Below are 17,580 nucleotides of genomic sequence, written 5' to 3'. Positions count from 1 at the left end.
AGAAACTGAGAAATGAAACATTTCGGGAAAGCAGATCTGGGGAGTAGAGTTCAGCATTGCAATTTCTGAATAGTTAGGCTTCCTGAATAAGCAATCAAAATCAAAGGCACGCAATCAATAATTAAAGATGCAATAATACATTTTCCCAGAACCAGTAAGAGATTGGATCTGAAATAGAGGAGTCATATGGTCTAATAGAACACGTATGAACATTTGAAGAGTGACTTCAACTTACAAGACAGTTCTCCTGTTGCAATGACCATATGGTTTTTTGTTTTGTTTTGTTTTTTTAAATTTTTAAATTTATTATTTATTTATTATTTTTATTTTTGGCTGTGTTGGGTCTTCGTTTCTGTGTGAGGGCTTTCTCCAGTTGCGGCGAGTGGGGGCCACTCTTCATTGCGGTGCGCGGGCCTCTCACTATTGCGGCCTCTCTCTTGTTGCGGAGCACAGGCTCCAGACGCTCAGGCTCAGTAATTGTGGCTCACGGGCCCAGTTGCTCCGCGGCATGTGGGATCTTCCCAGATCAGGGCTCGAACCCGTGTCCCCTGCATTGGCAGGCAGATTCTCAACCACTGCGCCACCAGGGAAGCCCGACCATATGGTTTTTATCCTTCATTTTGTTAATCACACTCATACATCTTTTCTTTTGATCTTCACAACAACTGTGTGAGGTGGACAGATACTATTAATCTCTCATTTTACTGATAGAAAATAACCTCCGAGTGGCTAAATGATTTGCTTGAGGGATAGAACTAGTAAATGAAGAGCCCTAGGTCAGGTCTGGGTCTTGCTCTCCAAAGTGTGAGGGTCTTATACACATTTTAAACAATAAGGAAAACACATCTGCGATAACAAACAAAAAGAGAAGAGTGCTTTTAAAAGTATGAAAATTAGAAAGACTATTGCCTTTTCTAGTAACAAAAAAAGAGCTTGGTGGATATGGAACGTTAGCACCAAGAATGAGAAAGAGAGAGAGAGAGAAAGAGAGAGAGAGAGATTGTGCGTTCTTGACCTTGCCAAACTGCCCTTCATATGGGATGCAATAGAGACTCGTAAGCTCTTCAAGGTCTTAGAAATCTAACCAGTCACTCACCTTATTCCAATTGGCTCTAGGGACTGCTTCTAACGGAAGTCTGCATTAAACACAGAAACCTAAGCAGATACGGTGACAATTGATGTACCTACATTGACACATCATCGCCTAGAACCAAAAACTACTCTAAAAAAATAAAATCTATTAATTATCCCCCCACCTGCAACTGTAGACTTGTGTATGTTGTGTAAGGAGGTATGTGCAACTGCGTACTGCTGTGTTTTGTGGAGACAAGCAGTGCTGTCTGGAGTGTGACTCTGACCCTGGGCCCCTCTCTCTAAGTTGCCTGGCAGTGAGCCAGCTCTCAATGTCCCACAGGACTCGAAGTCTCCAAGGTCTGGAAACTGCCGAGGCATCCCAGAGAATACCCCTAGACAGTGGGCACCTAAGATAAGAACTGCTTGGTGTACGTAAATAAAATGTCTCATCCCCAGGTGAGGCCACTTTCATACACATCTCATAAAACAGAAGCGTCCCAGGGGTGCGTCCGAGCCCTCTGCGGCTCTTCTCCGTGGCACTTGCCTTTCACTTGCCCCGGCACACCTCTCCACAGAACACGGGGACGCAGGGACCTGGCCCCGCTGACCCTGCTCCCGTGAGTCCCACCCGCACCAGGGGACACTGGTGGGTGTCCATCCTGAGCCCTTTACAGAACAGCTGTGCTGTCTTAGTTCAGATCCTGAGGAAATACATGATTTCTGTAGATAAAGGGACAAACTCTCCTGTGACTCGTGGTGTGGAAGTCCATTTCAGCTAGCAGAGGAAAATTTACTGTTTCATCTCATAACACATGTATTTTAATTATTCCCACTACCAAACTGAACAAAGCCCTAGAGTTAAATTTAAAGTAGAATGAGGATTTTCTGAAGACCCTGTATAATAAGTGAAGTGAAATATTAAGTGAAGTGAGTCAGACAAAGACAAATATCGTATGATATCACTTACATGTGGAATCTAAAAAAACAATATAAATGAACTTACTTAAAAAACAGAAATAGATTTCCAGACGTATAAAACAAACTTATGGTTACTAAAGGGGATAGCGGGGAGCGGGGGGGGGGGAGAGATAAGTTAGGAGTTTGGGATTAACATATACACACTACTGTATATAAACTAGATAAACAACAAGGACCTACTGTATAGCACAGGGAACTATATTCGATATGTTGTAATAACCTATAGTGGAAAAGAATCTGAAAAAGAATATATATATATATACATAATATATAAATACATATATATAACTGAATCTTTTGCTGTACACCAGAAACTAACACAACATTGTAAATTAACTATACTTAAATTAAAAAATGGTTAAAAAATAAAGTAGCGCAAGGATTTTCTGAAGACCTGTATAATAAGTTCCAGCCATATCGCCCCATTCACAGAATCTGAATGACAGCTAATTACTTTTCTTACTATTTTCAATGGGAAAATTTTTTTAGATCTCTTTCTCCTCAGGTCTCTTGAATAATGGGGGTGTATTTTCTCTCTAATGGCATGGAGAGGGCCCCTCTGCTGCTGACTTTATTGATCGGGTTTGAGCTAATGGTAGTGGTTTGTTTGAAGTAGATTTTTGTATGTGTTTGTTTGAGGTAAAATTCACGCCAAGAGACAGGTGAAATAGTCCTCTGGGTTCTCGCTGTGACCAAGAAGGTTTTATCTTTTTTTATTCTCCTTTCTTTCCTTTGGGAATGAAAATAACACTTAAAAATCTTAGATGGCTTTGTAGTTGGTCCAACTATTGGAGTTCAAACAAATCTCATCAATGACATCCCTGGGTTTAATATGACTACATTTATATGATGACAAGGACCAGTTGTATTTAAAAAACATTTATTTTTGATGAAAACATAAATACTTTTTAAAGCACTCTGACTTTCTTTTTTCTGGTAACTGCTACCTGAAAATATCTCTGAATACTGTCCATAAGGGAAAATATTTTGAAAAAAGTGAAAAATTATGTGAGAAGGTATAGAAATCACATGCAAATAAAAAAGAGCCAAAATATATAACCAGTATGTGTGTGTGTATGTTTGTGTATCTATATATAGATACACACACATATAACTGTATGTATATATAATATACCATATACTTTCTTCCTTCTGCTCTGCAATAGAGGATATTATTCTTGTCTCGTATACTCAGGAACACAATTAGTAATGACATATTTCTAATGATCCCCTAGAAATCTTGATAAGGTTGACTAAGGGTAGGAACCTGTAATTAAGCTTTGTCTTGGTGGCACGAAATAAAGAAGGTGGCACAGGAAGCTGAGGGCAGGATCCACTATCTCTTTCTCTACCCTGTGATTCTATGCGGTTCTTGCAAAGCCACCCTTTGGCTGATGACAGTAGTGACAAGGATGTTGAACCTGGAGATGAATCAGAATGAGGCCTAGAGATTTAAATCTCAAGAGCTCTGCACCCAGTAGAACAAGGAGGAAAATGCCAATCAACCTTTTCTTTTTCTTTTTTCAACTTCCCCACATTAAAAAAAATTATTTTTTTAAGTGTTTTTCTGGGAGGAATGATTAGAATGTCCAGGGTGGAAATGGGGAGAGAAAAGTGGTAAAAAAGGCATTTACTATAAAGGGAGATGCAGAAAAAAAAAAATGGAATTGCTCTGTGGCTGGTGGAGTTCTTCCAGCTCTATCTATGATAAAGACAATGGACAGTTGGGGATTTTCCTTCCGGACAATTATTACCACGCTACTACTGTGATCAGAAGCATTGCCGCTGTGGATGCCTTTGAAGAGAGTTATTATTGAGAATCATTTGTAATGGGATTTTACTTCTAGTTATGGAAAACTTGATAACCAAATTTATAATACAAATGATTAAAAAGGCCAAAAAATCTTTAATGGCAGAATTTGTTAAATGATGTATTAATCATAAATACCAGTATCTTTATAACTCATGTGCCTTGCTTGGGCATATTTTTTTTTTTTTTTAATGTAAGGGCTTGGGTGCTCTTATAGCTACTTTATTTATTTATTTATTTATTTATTTATTTATTTATTTATGACTGTGTTGGGTCTTCGGTTCGTGCGAGGGTTTTCTCTAGTTGCGGCAAGTGGGGGCCACTCCTCATCGCGGTGCGGGGACCGCTCTTCATCGCGGTGCGCGGGCCTTTCACTATCGCGGCCCCTCCCGTTGCGGGGCACAGGCTCCAGACGCGCAGGCTCAGTAGTTGTGGCTCACGGGCCCAGCTGCTCCGTGGTATGTGGGATCTTCCCAGACCAGGGCTCGAACCCGTGTCCCCTGCATTAGCAGGCAGATTCTCAACCACTGTGCCACCAGGGAAGCCCGCTTGGGCATATTGAATGTGTAACCTGTGATCTATCTGGACTGAAATAGGCCGTGTTAAGACAGCATTCTGGAAGAGACTTTTTTCTCCTGCCCACTACTAACCTGAAGTTTTACTGTAGTCATTTCTAGAAGATATTCAACAAAATTTCTTAGATTGATTGCAAGCATAGTTCAACATTTATTAATCTGTTAGCAGGGTCCAGAAAGGGTATGAAAATGGAGGGTCCAGAAAGGGTATGAAAATGGAGGGTTTTAGAGTTGGCAAACAATGCTTATATAAGCAGCTAGTTTAAAGAACTATGAAAGGTTGCAGTTTCATTTCAAAGGTCACCAAAATATCTAGTCTGCATTGTTTGTTGGAAAGGAAGTCCACATAGGATGGCCTGAGATGACAGGCATGCAGACTCCCAGGCCCGGTGAAAGTAACACATCTCAGAAGCAAATGACAAGGGGCTGCAGTATGGCCAGTAATGGAAAAGCAAGATTTCACCCCCAAGTTACATTAGGGCTAATAACCAGCAAGCATGAATGGCACTGAGCCTCCAGGGGGGGCCACCAGGTAACCAGGTCTGAATTTTGAGCTGCCCGAAGCCAGTGGTTTTTCTCAAATGCAGACAAATATGTCCATTTCTTAATTTTGGGACACTTTTTTTTTTTTAACTCCTTTTGACAAAAGGCTTTTTGACTTGAAACTGATTGAGAATGACTAAAACAAAATAGCTTAGATTCTGTTTCAACCCGCACTGGTCTGACACCACCTGGTGTACTGCAATCCAATTCTGATACTAACCCCCTGGAGTTACTGCAGACCACACCAGGTGGGAACTCAGTCCTCCAGAAGACTGCCCCCACTTCAGATGCCAGGCATACTTCGGGGGTTCCCAGGTCACCCACACTTTTGACCAACAGGCTACAAATCCAGGAGGTTCCCATGGCCCCCTCAGTTTTGTTAGTTCTCTGGAATGACTCATGGAATTCAGGAAAGCACTATCTGATTACAATTTTATTATAAAGGATACGGATCAGGACCAGCCAAATGAAGAGACACATGGGGCAAGGTCTGGGAGGCCCCCGAACGTAGAGTTTCCCTGCCGTCTCCAGGGGAATCAGGACAGGTCACCCTCCTGGCACATTGATGTGTTCACCAACCAGGACGCTCCCCTGAGCTTCAGTGTTCAGCTGTTATTGGGGCTTCATTACATAGATGTGACTGATTAAATCGTTGACCAGGTGACTGAATGCAGTCGCCAGTCCTGCTCCCCACCCGGGGAGTAGGGCTGGGCTGGTCGCACATCATTTAAAGACCTAACCTTCTAATCGGGTGGTTGGTCTTTCGGGTGACCAGCCCCCATCCTGGAGACCCCCTGAGTCAGTTAGGAGACCCCCTGAGTATCTTACTAACATAAACTCAGGTATGGTCCAGGGGCTCAGGAATAACAATATCACTTGGGGAATTCCAAGAGTTTTAGAAGCTCTGTGCCAGGAACCCGGGACAAAGACCAGACGAATCCTTCATTATACCATAGCATGGGAATATAGGTAAGGTAAACATGTTTTGACATAATGAACTTTAAATGTCATATAGGGGGTTCTGATACATTTCCCAAAATGGAACCAGCATGATCTTTTCAAGCCAATATCTAGTCATGTCAGCCCCTGCTTGAAACACTTCAGGGGCCTCTTAATGATCTTAGAATAAAGAGTAAAATCCTTAACCAGGTCTCTGAGGTCCTGTGTGCTCTGGCCCCTGTTCTCATGGCCAGCCTCGGCTACCACACCCCTCTCCCTTGCTCTTAGGACCTGGCATTTTAGTTTCTTGAATGTAGATTGATTGTTAGGTCTAATCATTCTGCTGGAAAGTTATAGGAAACAGACACAGAGAATTAAGTAAATTTTACCTGAGCACACACAGCTAGTTAGTAAAACAGTGGAATTAGAATACCAAACTCCTGGGCTTCCCTGGTGGCGCAGTGGTTAAGAATCCACCTGCCAATGCAGGGGACACGGGTTCGAGCCCTGGTCCGGGAATATCCCACATGCCGCGGAGCAACTAAGCCCGTGCGCCACAACTACTGAGCCTGCACTCTAGAGCCTGCGAGCCACAACTACTGAAGCCTGTGCGCCTACAGCCTGTGCTCCGCAACAAAAGAAGCCACTGCAATGAGAAGCCCGTGTACTGCAACTAGAGAAAGCCCACGCGCAGCAACAAAGACCCAACACAGCCATAAATAAAATAAGTTAATTAAAAAAAAAAAAAGAAGCTTTAAGAATACCAAACTCCTGACCTCATATTTAATGGTCCTTTCTAGTCTACCCCTGAATTGGCTCACATTTGTGAGCAAATGAGTAGAAAATTGTGTTGACTATCTCTCTACCTAACAAAGTGTGTGGAACCATAGCAAACATTTTCCTATTAGTTTCACCTCATTAGATTCTTGGACTGCAGGAATGGGAAGAAGCAATTAATAGCAATAAACTCAACTTTTCTTAACTGTAACCTTCAGAGGTTCTGAGCAAAGAGACAAAAACCCAACTCACCCGAAAGCTCCAATTAAAGGGAACTTGACTGCATACCCAGATGTTAAAATTGCTGCCAATCACCCCAAGTTTCCTCTTCGGTGTCCACTTTGTGAAAAGTGCCTGGTGAATTCATCCATATCAGACACTGATAGGTTCATACCTTCAGTTTTTATTAAAATCAATGCGAAAAAGACCTCAGTTTACCCACCTGAGATAAGAAAGGGTTCTAAAAGTATCTTATTATGAGTGACTTGTTTATGGACACCCAAGAGGTTCCATAAAAGATGAAATACAGATATAATTTAGGGAAGATGGGAGATGAAGTTTAGGGTTTTATGAGATTAAAAAAAAGGATGCAGAGAAAGTTTCCAGCTTTTCTAGTAGATCAGACGGATGATTGAGGTCTCGATCATCTTGATCTATCACCAGCAGTCCTCATGTTGAAATGAATAAAATAGAAATGATTAACCCAAAAATAGGCAGGTCATCTGACCAAGAGGAAGAATAACCATCTGCCGAGAGGGCCTGTCCTACTGAATCTTCTGCATCTCCCCTAAGGTTTAAAGACATTTGTCTTTCTCATCAAGCTTCTCCAGTGTCCTTGCTCATGCCTTCCTGCCATAGACACCTGCTTCCTTATTCCACATTCACACAAATCCACCAGTACCGTGTTTCATGACTTAGAAGAGTTTTTCCCTTTTTAATGAGGATGCACTCAGGATGAGATCTGCAACAGCAGCAGTTTTAGAATTAATCATTCTCCTTGTTTGTTTTTAAAGCCCAAGTTAATAACTCCTTCAAAATAAATCTCAAAACTGAGTAGACCAATTATAATCAAAATTCTGGTGCATAGCCTTGCACGTCACAAACCACTGCCTTCCCCAGGTGTGCTTCTGAATCATTATATATTGTTTTCTCAATCTGTTCATGTCATTAATAGAGGCAGATGGAAAAGCAGCTTAGCTCTTTGTCCTTTTCCCCTGTTGGCTCCTGCATTAGTTGTCTTCTTTTTGCCCCTTCAGGCCCACTTTCCACCCATCCACTCCCAGCCAGGGAGGCTGGCGCATATGGACATTATCAACATACTCCGATGCCTCCAGCTTCTGGTTGGGATCGGCTGGTGGAAAGCATCAGCAGGACATGGAGATGGAGGGCTCAGAGGAAGGTGCAGGTATTTACTACACCGGTTTGTGCCCTTCCAGTTCAAGAGGGATACCTGCATCCCTCTTCCCATGGGTGGCCCTTTTCTTGTAGCTACTCTCTGGGTGCCCCAGAGCTCCCTTTCTGAGACTCTTCAAGCCAGAGGTGGTACCCATTGCAGTATCCATTGCTGGATACTGTAAAATTCAAAAATTCCAAATTCAAATACAAAAATTCTTCCAAACCAGGAGTTCTCCAGTGTATGATCTCCTCCAAAAGGGAGAGTCACACACGAAAAAGACAAATACTAGACCTGAATGTAGACTAGAGATAGCTAGTGGTTGAACCTTGGGTGTCTCTAGCAACGCCTTTAGGGCCCACAGGGTGGTTCTTAGTCTGTAAAGTGAGTGGGATAGGCCACATTTACAAAGTACTTTCCTTTATAGGAGGAGAAGGGGAGAAGGTCCTATTTGTCCCTGCTTGCTGCCCTGATGGGCAGGGTTTCCTCCACGTGGGACAGAGCCTGGGGGCTCTGGCTGTCTCTCCTACGCAAAGGATCAGGTAAGTGAGATGCGGGGGGGCCTGGAGAGACAGGAGTGTTGTGCTTGTGTGGACACAGCTGAAGTTCCTTCCCTCGCCTGAAGGGGTCAGCAAAGGCCCAGGAAGGGTAGACACATCTTGCCTCCCAGGAGAGAGAAAATTCCTGATAGGCCATCAGTTCCCAAGGGATAGGCCCTAACTAGCCACTGTGTGATTTCTCTGCTTGGGTGTGGACCGATCCTCCCACAAGGCTCCCCTAACTGCATGGAGATGCTGGCGCTGGCCTTAGCTGTTGAAGAATGGGCATCTACGTGGGATACAGGAACGGGAGTGGGCCTGAGGGCCCAGATTGAGGGGGGGCACAAGGGTGTAGAATCCCCCAGCTCAGCCCTCTTGGACACTTTCCCTGGGTTGTCTGTGCCCTGTCCAAAGCCTGTAATCAAGCCATCAAAACTAATAGGATGATTTCCACATTAAATGAAATTGTGGATGAAGAATGGGGATGGAGGAAACCGACTAATGGTTCTAATGTTTTTTCCCAACCTTTCACTTCTCAGTAAAGTGCAGTCATCTGACTCCTTGTTTGTGTGCTAAGAAAATGATGACTCCTCTGAGAAGCTCTTAGCAATAATCGTTTTCTTCCTTGTTCCCTTATGTCTATTGGGTGGGTTCAGGCAGGAGAAACCATGGCAGAGATGGGCAGTAAGTCACAGTCTGCCCCTTAAGAGAGCTTCTGGCTTTCCACCAGTTTCACTGCTTGACATATGTGTAATAGTCAATAATATTTATTTTTTAATTACAAGAGTATGACAAGAATACACTTTTTTTTTTGGCCATGCCGTGCAGCTTGTGGGATCTCAGTTTTCTGACCAGGGATCAAACCAGGCCCCATGGCAGTGAAATCGTGGAGTCCTAAGCACTGGACCGCTAGGAAGTTCCCCAAGAATACACTCTTATTAAAAAACAGAGGGAAAACAAAAAACTTCTTTTTACTTGACTCCTCTAGTCTATTCCCTTCCTCAGAAGTATCTGTCATTGTTGATTTGGGAAATTTCCTTCTCTATATATGTCGTGGTTTGAAAATACATCCACAATTATTTGATACTATTCTTCAAAAGGTGAAGACTAATCCCCCACACCTTAAGTGTAGGAGGTACTTAGTGACTTGCTTTCAAAGCATAGAGTGAAGCAGAAGTGGTGGTTTGTGGTGTCTGAGATCAGGACTGGAATGGTGTTGAGTCTTTCTCCTCTTCCTTGCTCTCTGGGACCACCTGCTTTGGGGGGAAGCCAGCTGCCATGTTGCGAGGATACTCAAGAAGCCCTAAGGAGAGGCCCATGTGGTGGGGAACTGAGGCCTCCTGCCAACAGCCATGTGACTGAGCCATAAAGATATTATTATAATATTAGGTTCTGCCTCTGGTGAGGGCACAGGTTCTCTTGATGTCAGGGTTCCCTGTTCTTGGGAATGAGCAGAGGACAGAGCACATAATCCCCAGGGACATTTTTCTGTTGACAAGGATACCTGAGGGTTTATACAACAGGTATATTTAGCTCCAGAGCTTGGGTTATGTGGTGGTTGCTTATATTTGCTGCACGAATTACCCTTCAGGATTTGAAGATGTATTATCTCAGCTGCTGGGAGAAAGCTGTCAACAGTCAACCCCCTTAGGGATTTCTTTAGCTGAAGAGCGCCCTTCTTCCAGCAGCCCACATCCAGTGATCGATGAATGAGTGGAAAGGAGCCCAGCCCTCTCACCCCAGCTCAGGAGAGCTCTGAAGGGCCATCCCATCTTCAGAGCTCCCCGCAGGACTGACTGAGACGTTCCCTTGAGACTGCATTCAGCTAGACTTCATCCTTTGCCCAACCCTGCTTCCCTCTCTTCCTAACAAACCTCCTACATGTTAATCTCCATCTCAGAGTCTGCTTCCTGGGAAACCCAAGCAGGGATAGTGGGTACCCAGGAGTGGTCTAAGAAAACAGATGATGAGACAGGGTTTTAGAGCTGGGTTACTGGCCACCCAACTGGCATCACTGTTAGGAGTGGTTGCCTTTCAGGAATGAAATCGGCAAGTTTTTTTTTAAAGAAAAATGTATATCTTTCTGTAATATTTGACTTATCATATCCATGTATCATATTGCTTTCATTTATAAATGGTTAATTGCAAATGTCTGAGATGTGGTATTATAAGCCATTTAAATTTCATTCTTTACATTTTTTGTTTTAAAAATGATTGAATGCTATTTAAGAATATTGAGAAATCAGGAAAAGAAGTGGGGAGAGGGTTAATATTTTGTTCCTGCTTTTGGGGCTTCAAAACATATGTCAATTAAATTCTAAAACTTCAGACAATGCAGCCTGGTAGAGAATCCATTTGTATGTCTTCACCTGGCAACTTCTCCAGTCCCCACTCACCACCTCAGCCTCCCCAGTAAGAGAAGCCACCTCCTGGTGGGTTATGTGTGGGTATAAAAGGTGTGCGTGTGCATGTGTGTGTTGAGTGGTGTGGAGGGATAATGCCCTCTCCCCTGGGTTACACCCGGTCAAAGGGTACCACATAGTGACTGACACAGCCTCCCCATGTTACCACTCAGAGCAGCCCTGAGCCCTTCTGGTGGGGCATAAACCTGATTTGGGGCTGACAGGGTCAGGGCAGGTTCTGGCATCAGTGAGTCCTCTTTCCACCGCGACGGCCTCCTTCTCTCCCTCCACAATTCTCTCTCAGGGGCCACATAAGTGGTCCTGCCAGCTGGTCTTGGTCAGGGAAACCCCAGCTCCTCAGAGATACTGTAGGAAACTTGGCTGTCAAAGGGACTCAGCTTCCTTCCTCTCAGGGGTCCTGCTTCCGTGTAAATGTGTAGGAGCAGAGAGATATGTTTGGGTTTGTTTGGATGCCTGAGAGCATCCAAGAACTACGTACAATATCATATTCCAGTGGGTATATCAGAGGAGGCTGATGGGACACCATTTGCCTACAGAGTCTGAATCCAGGCCCTCATTCAGGTTAATATCCTTTTACTGTTATAACAATAATTCACAAAAGGAGAAATCACTCTGTTGTTAAATCCTGTTACATTCCTGGTAACCAGGGTTAGATTCGCCAGGAAATTACTAGCTTTGGTTAGTGCCCTCAGGTTACATCTCTCTTTGTCTCCCTGGGAACGTCATGCCTTCCCGGAGAGTATCAATTCCTCAGAGGCCCTGGGGGAAGGTTAATGATTCTGCATCTCCAGCATTTTGGCTCAGACACAGGAAACGTAACTGGACAGTGTGTGGGGCTGGGGAAAGGAAGAGTTCTTCCTTCTAAGTTTTATGCCAGCACTTCATGACTCTGCAGCTGTCTGTGGAACCCCTGCTCCTGCTGTGGGATCAGCTGTCCTCTTTCTGTTTTAGGATTAGTGGGGCCACTGGTTTCTCTTCACATCTGATTTGGAGATGCTAAGGGTGTGCCTCTAATCCAAGCCCTCTCAATTATCCCTAATGATTCAACAGAAATTTATCACATAGCCCTATGTGATGGCCAAATGACCCCACACTGCCTTAGGCTTAGAAAATTTATATGCCATTGGTAAACAACATCATTGCAGTGAAAAAACGAGGCAGGTGTCCAGGGGTGGAGAAGGTCATCCAAGAATCTGCTTATAGCTTCAATGCCTTCAGGGCATGAAGCCACAGGATAGCTAGGATGGAGCTAGGAAGGATCAGGGCAAGCTCTAAATAGGAGGAATAAAGAAATCTACATGTACTTAACTCATATCCTGAATGGCCTCTGGAAATAGGCTCCCAGTTCCAGTGCCCTGGTGGATAGCTGTCCGTTGTAGTATTATGGCATCTGAGTCTCTGCATGTGCTTCTCCCCTAAAGCTGTTCTTCCTCCTGAAGTTGGTGGCAGGTGGTACCACCTGGGAAGTCAACTGGGGAGGCCATAGCCCTTGTGAGTAGGAGGGATTCTGCCAGAAGGAGAAGTCATGGCCATCCTAGTGACTGTCATCAGGGAGGCGAGAGGCCATTAGGAGACTCCTGCCCCCACCCAAGACCTGCCTAGGGAGTCCAATTCCTTCCTTTTTCTGGGCTTCAAGGAGTCTATGCTCGAGGTCACTACTAGTGGTGGGGAAAAGTGGCTTCCTGACCCTCTTCCTCCACACTTGCTTATGGTAAGCTAGGCTACGTTAGATAATAAGCAATCCCCAAATCTCGGTGGCTTAACCCAATAAGAATTTCTTGCTTGTGTCACAGTCCAGTGCAGGGTCTGTGGCACTCCTGGGCAGCTTTTCTTCAAGTAGAAACTCAGGAAGTCTGGCTGTTTCTATCTGGCAACTCCATCATTTCAGAATCCTTCACTTCCAACCGTACAAACTGGAGAGAGAGGGTGAGCCAAGGTTCTTGTGGGACAGTTTAGGGGACAGGCACAGGCAGAAATTATGACATAGCTTCAGTATAGTCGTCAGGGAGACTGAAGCTGCAGCCTTTCCACGTCTGCGGGAGAGGAAATGGGATGGTCAGCACCACACCAGTCCCTGTTATATTCATGCAGAGGCTTCAGTCCCCATGGTTATTGCAACTACTAACAGTTTTCAGAGGACCTTGCAGACCTGACTCTCCATTACAGTGTATGAATTCTTGATTTTTTAAACCTTAATGGCCACCTGTGTACCGATGGTACATCAACATTCGATACCTAAGGCACAGCGTGATACCATGGCCACCACATTTGTAGTCGTTTCATGTTTGTTTAGCTGAATGAATGGAGAAGGGTAAGGACATCTGAGTAGCCGTCTCTGAATCCGATTTGAAGAAAAGCCAGATTCAGAGGTCAGACTGAGCCAAAGGCAAGAAGAGATCACCACTTCTGCCTGCACATGGAAATGGCTCCAGAAATCCTAATCCTCTGGAATTCTGCTGTGGCACAGAGAGGCCAGAGTATATGAAGAACTGTGGTCAGTGGCAGACACAGAGAATTCTGGTTTAAAGGTAGTAACTCTTACCTCCCTGGCCTTGCACACAGGCCTGGTTATGATTCCCTGTGCTTGAGCCAACCTTGGGTTAATTCTCTTAGTCCTCAACATCCTTTTTGATTTGGTTTGCCCTTGTGTGTGTTGGCCTGGACTTGCTCCTCTGGATTGACTGATACAGAAGATCCTTGCTGGTCCTTGTCCTCAGAGTGAGGGCAGGTCCCTGAAGCCTGAGCTAGGCTGGTGAACCTGGCTCTGGCAGGTGCTGAGTTGTAAACCTATTAGTGGCTGTCTGAATTATCAACACATTTGATCTGCCTGCTCTTCTTCTGTACTAGGATATTACTATTACTAGCAATAAGGAGCTTTACCAATAAATGGAAAGGGCCAGGATTTAATGGTGTCCTGCTTACCTCTCTGTGGTGTGGGCTTTGGTCCTGTGTATTTTCACATGCTTTATTGAGGTATAATTGACAAATATAATTGTATATATTTAAAGTATAAACATGATGACTTGATATACATATACACTGTGAAGTGATTACCACTGTAGAGTTAATTAACACATCATCACCTCACATGACTGCACCTTGGAGGATAACCTCTGAGTACTTGGAATATTCTTCCTGATAAGAGTGTTTTTGCATGCCTGAGGTTTTGGATACACTGTGTTAGTTTGACCTCTGGTGGGTGGGAGGCTGGGTAGCTAAGATCAGTCATGTGAGTGTTTTATGACTGACTCCCAATAAAAACTCTAGACACCAAGGCTTGGGTGAGTTTCCCTAGTTGACAACACTTTGCACATATTCAATATTGATGCTGGAATTAAGCATGACCCCATACGACTGCACTGAGAGGGGACACCTTGAAGCTTGTACCTGGTTGCTCTTGGACTTCATCTCATGTGCTCAGGCTTCAGTAGTTGTGGCACGTGGGTTCAGTAATTGTGGCTCATGGGCTCTAGAGCGCAGGCTCAGTAGTTGTGGTGCACGGGCTTAGTTGCTCCGTGGCATGTGGGATCTTCCCGGAAAAGGGATCGAACCTGTGTCCCCTGCATTGGCAGGTGGATTCTTAACCACTGAGCCACCAGGGAAGTCCCTAAATTAAATTTTTGACTTCTTTTTTTTTTTATTGCTTGCTTGTTTGTGTGTATGAGGTAGGTGTGTGTGTGTGTGTGTGTGTGTGTGTGTGTGTGTGTGTGTGTTGAGTCTTCTCAGTAGCAGGAATTTTAATTAAAAATCTGCATGAGGGCATAACTTGGGGTCCAAATCCTTAGCCATGTTTTTCTTTTCCCCTCCATTGGTTTCTAACTTTGCAAAAGCTAGTTTTCCTTGTAGTCTTCCAGGGGTCTATTTCTAGTTCATCTTTTAATTGAGGGGTAGTCATTTGGGGCCCCAGCTTCATGACTGGAGTGTCCCCTACTGGACTTTCTTCCTTGGGCAGACCTTTTCTTTGTCTCCTATATCCTGGGAGGCCATGGAAACAGAAGCTAAAGGGTTTGGCATTTGTCAAAAAGGATTTGGAAAATACCCACATGGCAAAAGCTGACTGCAGGGCTCAGCTTACTTCTCAAGGCTCCTATTTTCACTTAGTTTTTTGGTTTAAGACTTTAACTTTCTTGCTTGGGTTTAAGATGATACATTAAAACTTTTTTATCTTTGATTTTTAAATTATTTACCTCTGCTACATTGTGTCCTTGTGGTTTCTTCCTCTTTCTGGCTGTTTACACTGGCTCCCATTACCAAGGTCCTTTTTCTCTTCATACTTAAAATGTAAAAGGATGGATGAAATATGCTCAAGATTATTAAAATACATGATCACATGACTTCTTGCTAAAAAAAGTCAGAGCCTCCTCCGTGCCTACTGCATAATATCTAGACACCCAGTATTAATACTTTCCTTGTTTCATGCTGTCTGACCACTTCTTTTTATTTCCCAGTGGTTTTTCAGGTTGCTCTTTGAACCTTCTCTAAGCTTCCCATTATTTTTTCAGTTGTTTCCATTTATTCTTAACTACTTGTCAAAATCCTAACTACCCTTCACAACCCAATTTAAATAGAGCTTCCTTCATGAACTCCTGCCTTGTCCACAAGGCTGGAGAAAGTAATCTTTTCCTTGCTCAGATCCTGTAACTAGTAAGAATAGCAGTGATAATAATATTAATAATGTTTATTATAAATATTAAGACCAATTTAATTATTATTAAATTATATTTACAGTACTTATAATCTATACTGTAATTAATATTCATTTGAAAATCATGTTTATTATTTATTATAGAAAATATACATAACTATACATAGTCTCTACTATGTATACTTTGCTTGGTAATTGACATTTTATCATGTCAATTCATCTTCACAACTAAGTATCATTATTTCCACTTAATAGATAAGGAAATGAAGGCCCAGAGAGTTTAATCACCAAGAATGTGTAGCTAGTGATGGAGCGGGGACCTGATTAGGTTTCCCTGATACCAAAGACCATGCTGTCTTCAACACACTAGTTAGTAGCTTTTAACCAATTTCGTGAAGCCAGTTCTGCAGAGGTGCTCAGGACTGCCAACAACCAACAGGGGATTAGGCAGAGGCCAAATGGGTAGGCACCAGGCCTCTGATCCATTACAACCTGGGCATCTCTGCTTTCGTCTGTTTTAGAGATTGGGTTCTTGTGGAGGGTATTCTTTGATAAAAGGGTTCTGTTGTGAAAAACAGTTTGAAAACCATTGTATTGGGTTAAATCACATACATTACTGGTATCTGGCCATTTTTGTATGTAAAAATGGCATTTGAAAAGTATGACTCAATCTAATACCACAGCCATCATGCCTGTGTTAGGCCTGGGAGAGGCCTTGGAAGTCATGACTCGTTAGAAGTCCTGGTTGTATATCACAGGTGGCCACACAGGTCCAGAGGAGACACCTAGCCTATACCAGGCACTCAGAATGTGCTTGCTGAGTTCAGTGGCTGCTCCAGAATTTCAATATGGGAGAAGCTGAAGGGAAGCAATCCAGATGCAAGAGGGGTCTTAAGGCTACATCTACAAAGCACTGGACTGAGACTGAAAAAACCTCAATGGACCATTTTAAAGAGGGAGTGAGGGCAAAGCTGAAGGAGATAACCGGGCAGCTCTGACCTTCAGAGGAGACGTGGCTTAGCAGGGAGAGAGGCCCGAGGAGCTGGGATACTCCCAGAGGGGTCTATTTTGGAACAGAAATTAGACTGGCCCAACTTGGAGGACTGATTTTGGGTGAATAGAGCACTTTGAGGAAAAGCTGTATTCCTAGGGTGGTCAGACAATGGAAAGCTTCTAATGATTGGGCTGGCAATTCAATGAGGGAAAAATACTCCCTGGAGCACAGCCAGATTGCTCCTGCCCCAGGAAAAATGCTGGGTTCCTGGAGAATAACTGGGAAGACCCTATTCCCTGAGACCAGTGGGAAATCAGAGCAAGAGAGACAGCCCAAGCCCGTCCCACAGGAGAGGAGGAGCTGGGCAGGCTTTGGCATCTACCACAGGCTGTGGGAGACAGGGAAGCAGGAATTGCCCTGCAGGGGCTGGGGAAACGGAGGGCGGGGAGGGCGAATGTCAGAGCTGGGAAGAGGGAGGGACCAGACTTGAGAGGGACTGAGGAACATGACTGCTCTTGTTACGGGCTCTGGGATGTCTCAGGGTCACCATCCTCAGGGCTCTCGTGCCCTGAGTGGCTGCGGCCCAAGAGAGACCACTTCTGGTTCCCCGATTCCGGACTCTGGGCCCTTCTGTCTGTGGATCCCTGTTCTGATTCCAGATTTCCTGGGCCTCTAGATTTGAGAGACTGATACTAGCAGATGGAACTCTCTTTTGTTTGCTTAGCTGCCCCAGGGTCTGAAAGTCACACTCTCACTTTTCTTGTTTTACTTGCTCAGCCATGCCTGCTTCCCAGTGGGAAGGTCTAACTCAACAACTGGCCCCTCTCACTCGAGCTCCCCTGCTCTGTATTTGACACCAAATGACTCCCTCCTTACCCGCTTCCCTGCCC

The 17,580-nt window shown here is 44.1% G+C and overlaps 1 long non-coding RNA gene across 2 annotated transcripts in view; it reads left to right on the top strand.

Annotated features, from left to right (window-relative positions):
• Positions 1 to 10,912, top strand: part of LOC130707621 (uncharacterized) — a 30,930-nt gene extending 20,018 nt beyond the window's left edge. The window contains exons 4-6 of one of the 2 annotated variants that reach the window (XR_009007548.1): positions 7,953 to 8,101; positions 8,517 to 8,631; positions 10,314 to 10,912. This is a non-coding gene — a long non-coding RNA (uncharacterized LOC130707621). Of the gene's footprint in view, positions 1 to 7,952; positions 8,102 to 8,516; positions 8,632 to 10,219 lie in introns of both variants that reach the window. The other variant, XR_009007547.1, reaches the window with a different exon arrangement.
• The last annotated feature ends 6,668 nt before the right edge of the window (positions 10,913 to 17,580 follow it).

This window comes from Balaenoptera acutorostrata, chromosome 3, assembly GCF_949987535.1.
Source record: "Balaenoptera acutorostrata chromosome 3, mBalAcu1.1, whole genome shotgun sequence".
NCBI lineage: Eukaryota > Metazoa > Chordata > Mammalia > Artiodactyla > Balaenopteridae > Balaenoptera > Balaenoptera acutorostrata.
The sequence above is the reverse complement of the archived record's forward strand: the minus strand, read 5'-3'. Positions and strand labels throughout refer to the sequence as shown.